The sequence below is a fragment of the Motacilla alba genome, chromosome 3 (assembly GCF_015832195.1).
Source record: "Motacilla alba alba isolate MOTALB_02 chromosome 3, Motacilla_alba_V1.0_pri, whole genome shotgun sequence".
NCBI classification, from domain to species: Eukaryota; Metazoa; Chordata; class Aves; order Passeriformes; family Motacillidae; genus Motacilla; species Motacilla alba.
The window spans coordinates 15296128-15309345 of record NC_052018.1 but is presented as its reverse complement, the minus strand read 5'-3'; the positions used below and the strand labels follow the sequence as shown (position 1 = coordinate 15309345).

The 13218-nt window shown below is 43.1% G+C and overlaps 1 protein-coding gene across 8 annotated transcripts in view; it reads left to right on the top strand.

The window, feature by feature from the left end:
• Positions 1-13218, top strand: part of HPCAL1 (hippocalcin like 1) — a 79617-nt gene that overhangs the window by 59904 nt on the left and 6495 nt on the right. Inside the window, exon 3 of one of the 8 annotated variants that reach the window (XM_038131279.1) lies at positions 7990-8112. The exons of the other annotated variants lie outside the window; for them this stretch is intronic. The gene's annotated coding sequence lies outside the window, so the exon portion shown is untranslated. The remainder of the gene's footprint in view (positions 1-7989; positions 8113-13218) is intronic. 8 annotated transcript variants of the gene reach the window in all.

The following is a 13218-nucleotide window of genomic DNA, read 5'->3' as shown; positions in this document are numbered from 1 at the left end:
GAAATAACCTAAAATAGCCATGTTAAATTTGCAGGAACAGTGGCAATCAGCATCTTTGCTTCCATGCATGCCAGTGGTGGATATGCCTTTCCAGGGCTGGCACTTGTGCAGGTCTGCCTCTCTCACTCCTGGCTGAAAATTTGGTGTTGACATGGGCTGCTTCTTACTGCACTTTGCCTTATTTCAGCCCAACAGAGTCACCCCCCACAGTGGACTGCTAGCCAGATGGCCATGGGGTGTGAATGAGTAGGGAAAATCCGGGAATTTTCTAAGAGCAGTATATTTATTGAGAGCAGTTTGTGGTCCAGTGAAGCCAGAGTCTAGCAGATAATTGCTAGGAGAAGTAGTTTTGATTCTTTCACTCCTTTGTAAAGCAGGACAGGAGTTGAGAACTTTCTCTCCCAAAATCTCTCCCAAATTTGGACCAAGTGCAGTTTCAATGGCTGTCTCAGCAGGTCACTATCACAGATGTCTGTTCCAAACTGCTGGGTAATTGCTTCGTGCAAAGCCATTAATGAAATAATTGTTTTCCTCCAGGAATGTGAAATTTGCTTATTCCATCCCATTGCAGTGCAAAGCCATTTCTTACTGCAGCAGAAATGTATGCACAACTCAGTTCTTTCTGACCTGCCTGTAGCTTTGTCTTTGTTGTGAGAATATAATTTGGAGTATATTTTTCCCACATTGCTTCTTAATCAGTCTACCCTGATATTTTTCAGACCTGTGGTTTCCTTCCTTCTCTCTCTTATTTTCTGTTATTAAGTCTTCCGCACCACTGAAAATGTCTGAGGTGTAAATGTTAGCAATTTTGGCACAGCACAAGTCTTCTTTTGGGTTATAATCAATGGATGCTCTAGCAGACTAAGGACAGGTTGAAAGACAACAGACAGGCTTCTTGCTGCGGGCTGATGCTCAGGATGGAGAACAGGGAAGATGGGGGTTATTACAACTGAATATGTCCCCTAAAATGGATGGATAAGATAATTGATGTGGTACTGTACAGAGGAAAGATCTGGATGGTTTGCAAGTATGTATTATTGTATTTAGGGTCTGGTTCTGTTACATCCAAGCAAAGTAAATATTTCATTGGTATTTGTTAGGAGGGGGATGGTTTTTTGTCAGTGCCAGTCATCAGTATTGCTCCCAGTCCTGGCTCCCGTGTTTATGGTCTGTGTGTGGGACCATGTGAGAGGAAGGAGAGAGGCAAGACTGGAAGATCCCGTGTAGCTGCAGAGGTGGGGAAGGTGGAAAGGGGCTGAAGGGGATAGAGCAATTTGAATGTCTCAGTCCATCAGAATAAATGTGTTGCTGCAGCCTCATAGGCCATACAATAAAGGGCTAAAAGGTAAATGGGTCTGAGAAATGGCATGATGTTGAAATGGCTTTACAAAATGTAAATGTACGCTTTGATGTACCTTTCTCATCAAAATATGTGCTTGATGGGCAAGTCTGGCTCTGCATCTTTGATGGCAGAGCTGAAAGACCTGTCAGAAGTTTTACAGATTTTTTCTCTAGTTGATGCCAGTCACGATGGGACTGTGGGCAGCCCTCCCCCACTTCCCACCAGCATGTTGGAAACTGCAGCAGAGCAGCAGAGTCCCCTAGGAGAGCCCCATAAGCCTTCGGCTGGGTCCCAATCAGACAGGACTTTCTTCCAGCAGCAACCCTTTTGGTCTTCAGCAGAGCTCAGGAGGAGGTTTATTTAAAGCCCTGGTCCTTTCTGTGGAGGAAGTAGGAAGCGCTTCCTCCCTGTAGATCTCTATCCAAAGCTTTTGTCCACTTTCTTACAGTCCCACCCTGCTTGGAGTCGCTCCAAAACTCAACATGCAGCCAGAGCTGTGTGCTATTGTTCAGCAGGGTCGTCCTTAGCTGCAGCTCCTCTCCTTTTCTAAAACACAGAGTTTGGGCACCAAATGCTGAAGAGCTCTGTCCTGGGCTTTGGCATGTATAAATGCCCATCTGTCTACTCTGCCCCACCATCCTCCTGCAGTTGGAAATGTCAGTTGCAGAGAAAATACGAGAGTTGACTTTCCTTTGGGAGACTGTTTGATTCTTGCCACTGACTTTTAGTTGTGAAACTTAAAGGAGGTCTCCAAATAGGTCTGACAAGTCATGATCTCTGTAATAGAGGGTCAAGAAGCTAAAAAATTAACGTTAACCACAAGAATGCAAGAGCCTAAAATGCTTTTAATGTACTACTGCTTACTCTCTTCAGAGCAGGCGCGGGGAAATGTGGGATTATTTCTGTTATGCTGTATTTATCTCAGAGAAGTCCAGCAGCAGGATCATGCCTGTGTTTGCAGGAGGGTAAGAAGAGTCTGAATGACAGGCTCAGTCAGGAGAGAGTGTCATTTGGAGGATTTACCTGGTTCTTCCATGGTCCAGACTCGCTTCAGCTGAGCAAATAAAACTTTATCTTCCTCTGGCAGGAACCTCTCCCCCAATGCCAATGTGACTCCAAACATCAATATCAGTTGTAGAACTGACACCTCTGACCCTGAGGATGGTACATTTGCTGGCCTTCCTTTTTTAGCATATGTAGTGCCAACAAAGAGCTGTTAGCAGGCTTGAAGGCAAAGGGAAGCAGCGTTGCTGTTGTGTGCTGAAAGATGATGTGTGCACACCCCAGGAGAAAGCATCACTTCAGAAACTTTTGATTCCTGCACCATCCACCACCATCAGAGCCCTCCTTTTAACCACTGCCACAGCCTTTAAACACTTTTTTCCTGTTCCTTTCAAGAGGAAAAAATAAATGATAAATTATTGTGTTGATCTTACGCAGATGTTGCATTTACGGAAAGATCTTGTTGACATGGTTCCTCGCACAGGATACCTTCTCCTCCTGCAGAAAAGCTGCTGAAAGCTTCCAGGGAAATAGATAATGTTATCCTTGGGGAAAGGAAATTTAAAAAAAAAACAACCAAGCCAAAAATGCCAGCCTGGTGTGGCTCTAGTGTGGATCTTGGTTTGCAAAAGATGCAGAATTTGTTTTAGTAGGACTTTTTAGTTCTGTTAGAAGTGGAGCAGACTAGTAGTTGATACTGGGTGTAGCTTAGGGTCTTTCCAGAGACCAGAGTGATAAATTAAGAGGTTACAAAATGGCTGAGGTCAGTATCCTGACCACCTGCTGCGGCCATACCCAGGAAAGCTTATCTGTCCATGGCCTGATATGTTAAAACCTTACGGATTAGGTGCTCTTGTTGCATTTGCTAAAATGAAGCTAATGAAGATCCTTCCACCTGAGAGAACAAGTTTAAGGGGATATCAGGAACAGATTTTCTCCCTCATCCCCTTCCCCTCATGTGAACATGAAAGTCCATCTTCAACATCACTGTTGAGAGAAGACACATTTCCTGTTTTTGCAATCGAGACCTTCACCGATGCGGCACCAAGGCGGTGGGACAGGATGTGCCCCATATGTGGTCTCAGGTGCAGGTCAGCTCTTCTCATCCCACGCCTGTTGGGATGCTTCCTGCTTCAAAACTATCACATCTCCTTCCTGTTACTATACCCAGTTAGGAAAGAAAATACACCCATTTGGCCACTACTGGCATCAATTAGCTATAAATATAAAATTCAGCATGATTTGATTTTCCATTTGTTTCTTACCCAGCCTGCTATCAGAGGCTCAGCTCCAGGCAGCCCTCACCCACAGTGCTCAAAAAAACACATTTGGTGTGGGTATTGCCAGGGATGGAGCCCTGTGGTGGAGGTTAATGAGAAAAGTGATGTCTTAAGTGCAGATTGCATGATTTGCTTCCAAGATGATTTGCATTGAAGTGTTAAATGCTACACAGAAATACCAGAAGAGAGAAAGGATTTTCATAGGGCTGTTCTTGGTGCCCCTAAAATTACCACTCTCTCTTCTTTCTTCTCTGATATGGAGCACCCCCTTTCTTGGAGACAGACAGTCATATTGTTCTTCTGCATAATTTATAGTGAATGCACTTAAGAGCAAATCAAACTCTTGAGTGTTCAGGATTAATGGAAGTTGCAGCTACTAAATGTGTGAGCTGGGACTGGAGGTGTCCTGCCATGCTGCTGCACCAGCCTCCTCTTGCCTTGGTCTTGACAGCTGGGAGAGTCCAGTCAGTGCTGTCTCTGACAGCTGAGTGAAGGGATGGTGCCCATTTTTGTAGAGATTTTAGAGGAACTAGTCCCAAAATCATATGGTTTGCTGTTTTCTGGAGATAATTCTCCCATTTTTAATGATGGAAGCTGAAGTGAGAGGTGAGAGAAGGTATTAGATCCCTGAGCATCACGCATGGCCAGAGAGATGGACTGTCATATCATTGCTGGTCAAAAGGGCCCATTGTGTTTGGGATCCACCTCGCAGGAGCACCAATGCTCATCCCTGTAATCATTTGGTCTGGAGTTCACACCATCAAAGCACTGCCTTGGGCAAATGCCCACGAGTGCCCTTGCAGGTGGTTGCATGTGGGGAGCCACCAGCCTGGTTGTGCCTTGGCATGGGCAGTCCTTGCCATGCAGGGAGGATAGCAGGACATTGCAGGACAGCTGGGTGTCCACATCCCAGCATAAATGTCACTATAATCCAACACAAGGTGCTTGCCATTGTGTTCTCAAGGCACAAAGGCTGCCCTGATAATAACCTGAACACAAACCTTGCATCGTGTTCCTGGTGCGACACTTTGTCCAGGGTGTGTCCTGGGTCCATGGGTTTCCTGCACAGGATAGTAGTCACTGTAATTTTGGCTCCCTGATTCTAAAAATGAATTTTAAGAAACCCGTGTGAGATTGGTACAGTCACACGCACCAGCTTGAGTAATGTCCTTAGCTATTCTAGAGCTTGGGCTGATTTCTACCAGCAGATTTGGTCTTCTGCTCCTTGAATTGCTGCATCCAGCAGAGCCAGTTTCCTTCCTTATGAGTGGGATGCTGTTCTCATGTAGTTATTTCACTCTCAGTTTTTAATTCACATTAAAAGGAGAAAGGAGTAAGGAGAAAAAAATCCAGGAAACTTAAGCTCTAGGTTTGCTATTAGATTTGAAACTTCAATGTTTTTTTTTCATTCAACAAACAGGAAAATAAAGCTGGGAAACAATTTGATTATTATTATTTGCCACTGAAGGGAAAATAAAACACTGTTTTGAGAAAAATTTTGTTTTAGTGGAGTGTATTTTTACAAGGAATTTAACTAGTGGCTTTTGTGCTATTTTGAAGTGATGATCAATTTTTTTAAAAAGGTACTTTAGAAACCTAGATTGATAAAATAAATGGATGCATATATATTAGATGTCATATTTTTGGAACAAAAATAACCTGTGTATTAGTAGTAACAATTGTTAGCCATAGCTGTGAATTTGGAGGTTGAACATGTTGGTAACAAAGAATCTTTCTCTTTTGGTTGATTTTTTTTCTCCCAGTATATCTTCATACTTTATGTTGAACTTTTGTTAGAGGTAGCTGGTTGACATATCTCCAAAGCCACATTTTATAGCATAGTTTTGATGCCTTAAGTTTTAGCTTTCATATTTTCCCGATTCTGTTACTGCATTAGTGTGTAACTCTGAACTTCATATAAAGTGTTAGCAAATTCTCCTCACAGTTTAGTCAGACAAAAGAATCCTTTTCCAGCCTGAGAACCAAGGACACAGTTGCAGCTTCGGGCCCAAAAATTGTAAAAAAGAGAGAATTGAGGAGAACAAACTGGGAGGATGGGACTTCATAACTTGAAGCTGTAATTGGACAATTAACCCCACTATGTAGATGGACCAAAATTTATAAAGTGTGAAAACATGAGATCTGTCATCCATCTTGGGTGTAGCCTCAGCTAGGCTCTTGTACTGCCCAGGGTGTATTCTTTGAAGGCCTTCTAATAAATACCTACTTTATTCCTTTAATACTGTCTAGCCTCTGTTCTAGATAGCCTCTCAAGGCATCATTTTCACTAAGGATACACCTGCTAAAGAAAGCTTTTTTAGTTAAACAAAAAGGTTTCTTTTCACTCTTTGAAAGCAAACCCAACTCTCTTCCCTGCTCTTTTTCAAAGTAGCTACCCTGAAATCCCCTTGATTCCTCCAAGCCCCATATCTCAGCACAGTATCTGCAGCTGGGGAAGGAAAGGATGTTGGATCTTTTCCTTTTTTTTTTTTATTTAGGCTACATTAGCAGTGAGGATGGTCTTGCAGACCATGCCTGAGGGCTGGGTATCATCTGTCATTGTCTCATTAGCTGGTGTCCTTGTCCCCAAACTCTGCAGCTTCTCCACAGGAGTGGCTCTGATGCTGTGGAATTTGCTCAGGTGCCATTGGCTGGCTCTTGTTACTGTCGGACTTTAACTAATTCTTCTGAAATTTAATCTGGATTCCTTTCTCTCAGGGCTGTGATTATTCTGTAGAGAATTTTTCTGTGATTTACCTTCATGAATTAAATAAATGCATCATAGGAAACTTCTAAAATCTAATGACAGAACAGCCCAACTGTGCTACTTCTGTTGTTTTAATTATATTAACAACACAATGCCTTGTGGTAATTTTTGTCACTTTTCTTCTCTTTTTCAAAAAGTGTTCTCTCTGATATCCCAGTTCCCATCAGGAACCATCCCCTATCCTGCAGGCCAGCACTCAATGAGTTTTATTAAAAATTATGTATTACAATACTATATTCAGTGAACATGACGTGGGTTTTTCCTCATGCAACCCAACCTTCTCAGAAAAAGACCTTGTGCACTAAGACATTGTGCAGACATGTTTTCCTTGACCTGCAATATTGTGTAAACAAACTGTAATTTTTTTAAGCCTTGCCAGCTTTGCACAGCATCTGAAAAAAATAGGACTGGCTGCTTCTCCCTTGGTTTTGTTTAAAAAGAAAGGACAAAGGGAGGAGATGAGGAAAATCCACTCATGATTTTCTTTTCCTGTCTGCAATCACAGGCTGCCTTACTGTCCAAACTGCTCCCACCCAAATTAACCCAATTTCCTAATTTACTTAAAATATTTCTGTGCTTTTCTTACTGCATTGGGAATATTTGCCCTTTACAGTAATAAGCTCTCCTCCCTGAGATGGAGCACATCATGGTGAGCTCCCCAAAGGACTGCCACATTTCTGGTCCCAACACGGGTCTCATTTATTACTCACTAGCAACAATTCATGGATATTTGGGGGTAGTTTGTGATTCTTTGGCTTCTTTTCAGTAGCTTGTAACTATACCATCCACGGCAAATCATCATGCCAGACCAACACGGGTCAGTGTTAGTGGGCACAGTGGGCAGCAATGGGTGCAGCAGGTGTCAGCATCTCCATGCTCTTCACTGTGACTCCAGTACCTGGAAAGATCCTGCCACTGGGATCTGCAAGCACTTCTTCACTACACGCTCGTGATCCAAATATAAAATGGTTCTCAGGTTAATGTACTGATTTTTAATGTCAGTGACTAACTGATTTTTCCCTGTAAATCAGGAATATAATCCTGAATAAAGTGACTTCAATAGATGGAAGCAACGCAGACACCTGTAAGCAACTTTATTCTGTTTCAGCGTTTGCAGCTGACTCCATGAAATGAACGTGCCAGTCTTTGTCTCACATAGCCGTTTGCAGGGTTTGGAGTATTTGTAATTCTATCATTCTTTGGCAAGGTGAGGGGTAGGTGGTTATTTATGATGGATTTTCATCCCAGGCATGGAATCAGGTTTTCAAGACCATATAGTTCCTGGGTATGTGTTTATGGATAAACTTACACAGTGAGGTGGCTTGAGGTCTCTTTACCAAGAGACCTTTCGAAGGACATTCAATGAGCATATGTGAATTGTTACTGAGTTTTCTGAAACTGAAATGTGGGTGGTACATTGAGTGGTCCTTCCCCTTCACCTGCTGTTTTTCATAAACTTCTGAAAAGGATTGAATTTGAAAGTAAGCTGCAAATAAGCAATGTTTCTTATATAAATAAAAGTAGAATTAAGTCACTGAAAGTGAAAAATTTAAAAAGACCATTTATTTATTTAGACTGGTCTCTTCTTCACTTGCCAGGTTTCGTTTTTCTTTCAGTTTCCCGGAAGGCAGCAGCAGAAGCAGCTTCAGCACCTCTTGACAGGAGCCTTTTGCATCTCAAACCCTGCAGGGTTTGAATTTTTTGCAGCATTATTGATTAAGGTATTTCTTTTATCTCACTGCTTATTAGCTTTTCAAGAGGTGAAGATACACCTTTTTGCAATTCAGACTTTATCAAAAGGTGTTACTTTTGGGCCCGTGTCTTCAGCCTGGGAAAATGCGACAGGTGCTGCAGTGGCTGGTACGTGGGTGTCCGCTTTTGCTGCAGGGCAGGAAAGAAGTTCACTTGAGTTTACCAGGCAGGACCAGATATCTATAGCAACGTGTTTGTATATCCTGTGCCTTGTCTGTTGCAATGCTCGTTGCTTAGGATACTGACATTAAAACATGTAACAAAATCTGCTCTTCACTCTGGAGTTCATTATCTGTCCCAGCCCATGTAACTGCGCATTTCCCCCCATCCCCAGCTCAGATCAGAACCACTGACCAGTGCTCGGCAAAGCGTGGTCCAGAGGATGTTGTTATAATCCTGTTTTGCAGCCTGTTGCTGCACGATCATTTTTTTACCTAAACATTTGTCACTAGCTGGGGTGTGTGGGAGCCCATCTCTCTTTTACAGCTTGGCCCGCAGGAGCCGGAGGCTTCCTGAACGCATCTGTGTGTGGCTGAGCTGGTGTGAGCTGGTGCTACCCGTGCAGGAAATGTATTCTCAAGGGCGTGTTCCTGAACTGTGGCAACACAGATCTTCAGTGGCTCAGGCTTGCCTTTGGACCACCTGTGGGGAGTTTTTTGTGGTGTTTTGTTTGGTTGGTTTGTTTTGCTGTTCGTGGGGCTTTTGTTTGGGGTTTTTGGTTGTTGTTGTTTTTTGTTTGGGTTGGGGTTTTTTTTAATACAAGGATCAAACTTTTAAAGATAGAGCCCCAGTGACAGATCTGATGCTTTAGGTATTTTAGTAAAAAATATTCCACCCCTGTTGAAATGGTGCTTCCATTACATAGCAACCCAGAGCAATGTTTGCTGCCTAGCTTATGCTGTTCATTTTCTTTGGGCTCCTGCAGTCATGGAGGCACTGTGCTACAGCTTCATGACTGTAACAGATTTGACACACTTATTCTGCTTTATAAGTGAGCACTGCAAGAGAAATGGTGCTACACTTCCCCCCTGCAAAGCAGATAGCTCAGATAATATGAAGAGTATTTGTTCTGTTTCTCTGTGCACTGCCTTTCTCAGCTGGAGAGCACCTCTGTCCTATAGACAGGCATTTCATCAATTTTCCTCTTTTTATTAGCACTAAATTAGTATCCAAGGGGGTTTGCACAAGGAAATACATCTCTAAGGAGTTATTCCTCCTTTTGCAGCCATAACTGATTCGCTGAGAGGATCCCATCATGAGCTCATTTCAAGGCGGTTTTGCTTTCACAAGTTTTGCAGTAAAAAGCTGGTTTGGTCTCTGTCAAAGCACACTTCTGCCGGCTGTGACTGGTGGTTGACAGAGAGCTCTTGTGAAAGTGGGATGCACTGAGCTTTGTTACAAGTATTTGAAGTACTTTAGCGTGTGGAAGCTGACAGCCAGTCCATCTGTTGGTAAAAACACAGAATTGCTACTTTAGCCGTTTCAGACTTTGCTGCAATTTCTCACCCAGTGCTGCACAACCCAGTCTTGTGGTTTAACCCCAGCCCTCAGAGGGAGGACGATGAGAATCAGGGCGGGGGGGGGGGGGGGGGAGGTAAATCCATGGGTTGAGATAAGAACAGTTTGATAATTGAAATAAAAGAAAATATTATTATAATAATGATTATAACAATTGTAGTGAAAAGGGATAGTAATAGAGAGAGAGGTAACATCCAAGAGAAACAAGGGATGCACAGTACAATTGCTCACCTGCTGACCAGTGCCCAGTGCATCCCTGAGAGGTGATCAGCCCCCTGCCCTGACAATCCCCCCCCAAGTTATATTCTGACCATGAGAGTATGGGGTATCCCTCTGTTGAGTTCAGGTCACCTGTCCTGGCTGTGCTCCCTCCAAATTTCTTGTGTACCTTCTCACTGGTAGAGCATGGGAAACTGCAAAACTCTTTGGCTTGGGGTCAGCACAGCTCAGCAACAACCAAAACTTCAACATGCGATCAACATTATTTTCATTCTCAAATCCAAAACACAGCCCTGTGCCAGCTACTAGGAAGAAAATGAACACTGCCCCAGCTGAAACCAGGATCCCAGTGTGTGTCTTGGCCTCAGTAAAAGACCTTTTTGCTCATTGCTAGGCTTTTGCTATGAGATTATTCCTGATTTTTTTGTAAGCCTAGAAGGACAGAGGTTACATTCAGGTGGGAGTTCTCTGGCAGCTTGGTTTTGAGCCTGGCTAGAATTAATTAGAATTAGAAGAGGTGCCACATAATTCTAACTAAAATTTTGGTGTGAAACTGGAACAAAAGTGCATCTGCATTTCCCCTTGTTTAAGCCTTACATGGCCCAGGGTCTCTTACGAGCCGTGATTGTCTTGCTAAGGCCTCAGCTCTGCATTAGACTACCAAGATGTTCCTTGTCTGATCAAGGGCATTCCTTCGATTGTTTTTCTTACTGTTTTGGTAGTCCCAAGTGGTCTAAGGGCTTTTGCTCATCAAGGAAAGCAGGGACAGACCTTGCTGCAGTGTATGTGGCATTGCTTCCCTGGATTTCACCCTGGTGTGATGGGAAATGAAGGAAAGGCAGGCTGTGCTGGAGTTAGGTCTCTGCTAACTGTCCAGGGCAATGTTGGGTGCAAGGATGTCTCTTCTGCTTTGCTTTCTACACCCACTGCAACAAGTGATTTAGCTGGTAAAGGCTTATTTTTAAAAAGCAACAAAACACAGCCCTAATCACAGGACTGACCAGAGCATCCCAGCCCTGCTCCCTGTGATTTCCATTAGCAGCCATCCTCTGAGTGGTCTTGTGGCTAAATCAGCTCCTGAGCCTCTGGAAAGCGATTTGATGAAAGCATTTTATAGCAATCGAATGAAATGTCAGTTGGATGCCAGCAGCAGGGGTTGCTGTCATGATTAATGAGATATTTAGGCATTTCATTTTGAAGGAGCTACCTGCAACACAATTTACATCAAAGCTGGTTTTTTCAGATGGGCTTTAATAAATTAATGTTATTGTTGGTTATTTAATTATTCACATCAAATTGGTTACAACTGCAGGATTGCATTTGGGCTCAACACATGAAGCCTTTCAGAAAGCTCATATGCAAAAAAAGGTTGTGTTCAGAGCATTGCACATCTTCTGATATAAAGTGATGTGAAATAGGAGGAAAGGTTGAAAAGGCCTGTAATCTTTTGAATGCAAAGATTGCTTGAATATAAAGCTTTTGAAGCTGATATTTAATGAGCATCTCTTCAAATAACAGGATGTATCTACCACTAGGAGAAGTAGTGAAATCTAGTTCTAGATTAATTTATTTATTCTATTAATCTAGAATTATTACCTTACCTCTCTGTTGTCTAAGGGTGTCTATTTTTTATGGGAACAGGAATAATAAAGGTATTACAGAAAGAGGGAGAAATTATATTAAACCTTTTCAAGCCTCTTTTAACTACCAGTTGAAAGTTTTGCCGTCCTTAACCCTGCGAGTCAATAAAGCTGAGGCAACTTCTGCTTAAAGCCCAGCTCCTGCGTTAAGTGGGCTCTGCTGTTCCTCCTGCCCCTCCCCCAGGGAATTCTGAGGCAGTGGTTGGTGAAGCAGGGACTGCTTTTCGACCCAGACACTAGTTCTTACAAAGCACCTTGTTTATCATGAAGTAGAGGGCTCATTGATGGCTGGAAGCTGCAGGCATCTCCTCACCCAAGGAGAGGAACATACTATTACAATTTCTGCTCTTTTTAAAAAATGGATCACATTTGATCCATTATTTGCCCCAAGCTGCTCTTTTCTGCAATTTGACTTCAGCAGACTAGAATATTATGTTTTCTGCCCTTGGCACTGCAAGGATGACTATCTGGAGCAGAGAAGATTCGAAGATGGAAAGGCACTGGCAGTAGCTGAGAGTTAGTGGTTTAACTGGAGGGCAGCCTGATGCTCTCCTAGGGGTGATGCTGGCAGGGACCAGGAGCTGTAGCATCCCTGCACGATGGGAGCAAGCTGAGGCATGTCAGGTATGGGGAGAAAACTCTGCAATATAATGGACAAAAACAAAGCTTTGGAGTTGAAGTATTGGCAGCTTTTCTGGAAAACAGAAGTGCTAATGATAACACAGTTGTCCGTTAAGCCCAATGCACGGAACTAACGAGCAGCTGTTTGTCTCTGAGCATAGCCACAGAGCAGGATGTGGATTTTTTACATTGTTGAGGCAGTGCACAGACTAAGTGGAATACAAATAAAACAAGCTTATATTCTGCTGTAGAGCAGCTTATTTTTTGCTGACCTTTAGCATTTTAAATTTTTTTGGGTTCTTATGCACGCTGGGAATTTTTACTCTCTGGAAAGTGCTTAGCCCCTGCTTTTCCTGGTTTCTGCATGCTTTGCAGCTCAGCTCTTGCCGTTTCCAGGTAGTCTGCAGTGTTGGCCTATTACTAACCTGTCTTCTGCATTGGCTCTGAGCAAACCCAACAGGCACAACAGTCTGTGAAGAGAAATATCATTTATGCAAACCAGTCACAGGGGTTTGTGCACACTTGTGAATAAACTTCTTGAATATGAGGAAGGACATGCAGCTCAACCTCTAGCTTGGCAGCACAGTTTGATATTGCTAGGTAGCCATGAAAGACTGCATGGGATAAAAGTAAGAAATTATCAAGATATTGTTTTTTTTCCTGATGTTGCCTAAGTGTAGATTGACCATCTTTCATTTTGCTGAAGGAGCTCTCCTATTGCTGGGCAGTCTCACCTTGTGTGGCACAACACGGGCATTGTCAGGAAAGAGGACAGACCCAGCCCTATCCTGATTCCCTGATGAAATCCTGGATTTAAATGTGCTTTGGCCCTGGTGAGGGAATATTGAACCTACTGAATAAGCTTCTCTAAAAGTATAAACCCAAATAAACGTGAAAAAAGTTGCTTTGCCAAACATTTTGCTTTAAAAAGCCTTATTCTCTGATTCTCTGGGAGGGCTGGAAAGGATGAAATCCCTTGTGCTGGTGCTGCTGTCACAATGATCCATCTGCTCATGCTGCCTCCATGGCTGAGAAAAAGAGCGAGGAGTCTTTTGGGGTGCTGCTGTTGAGCACGGG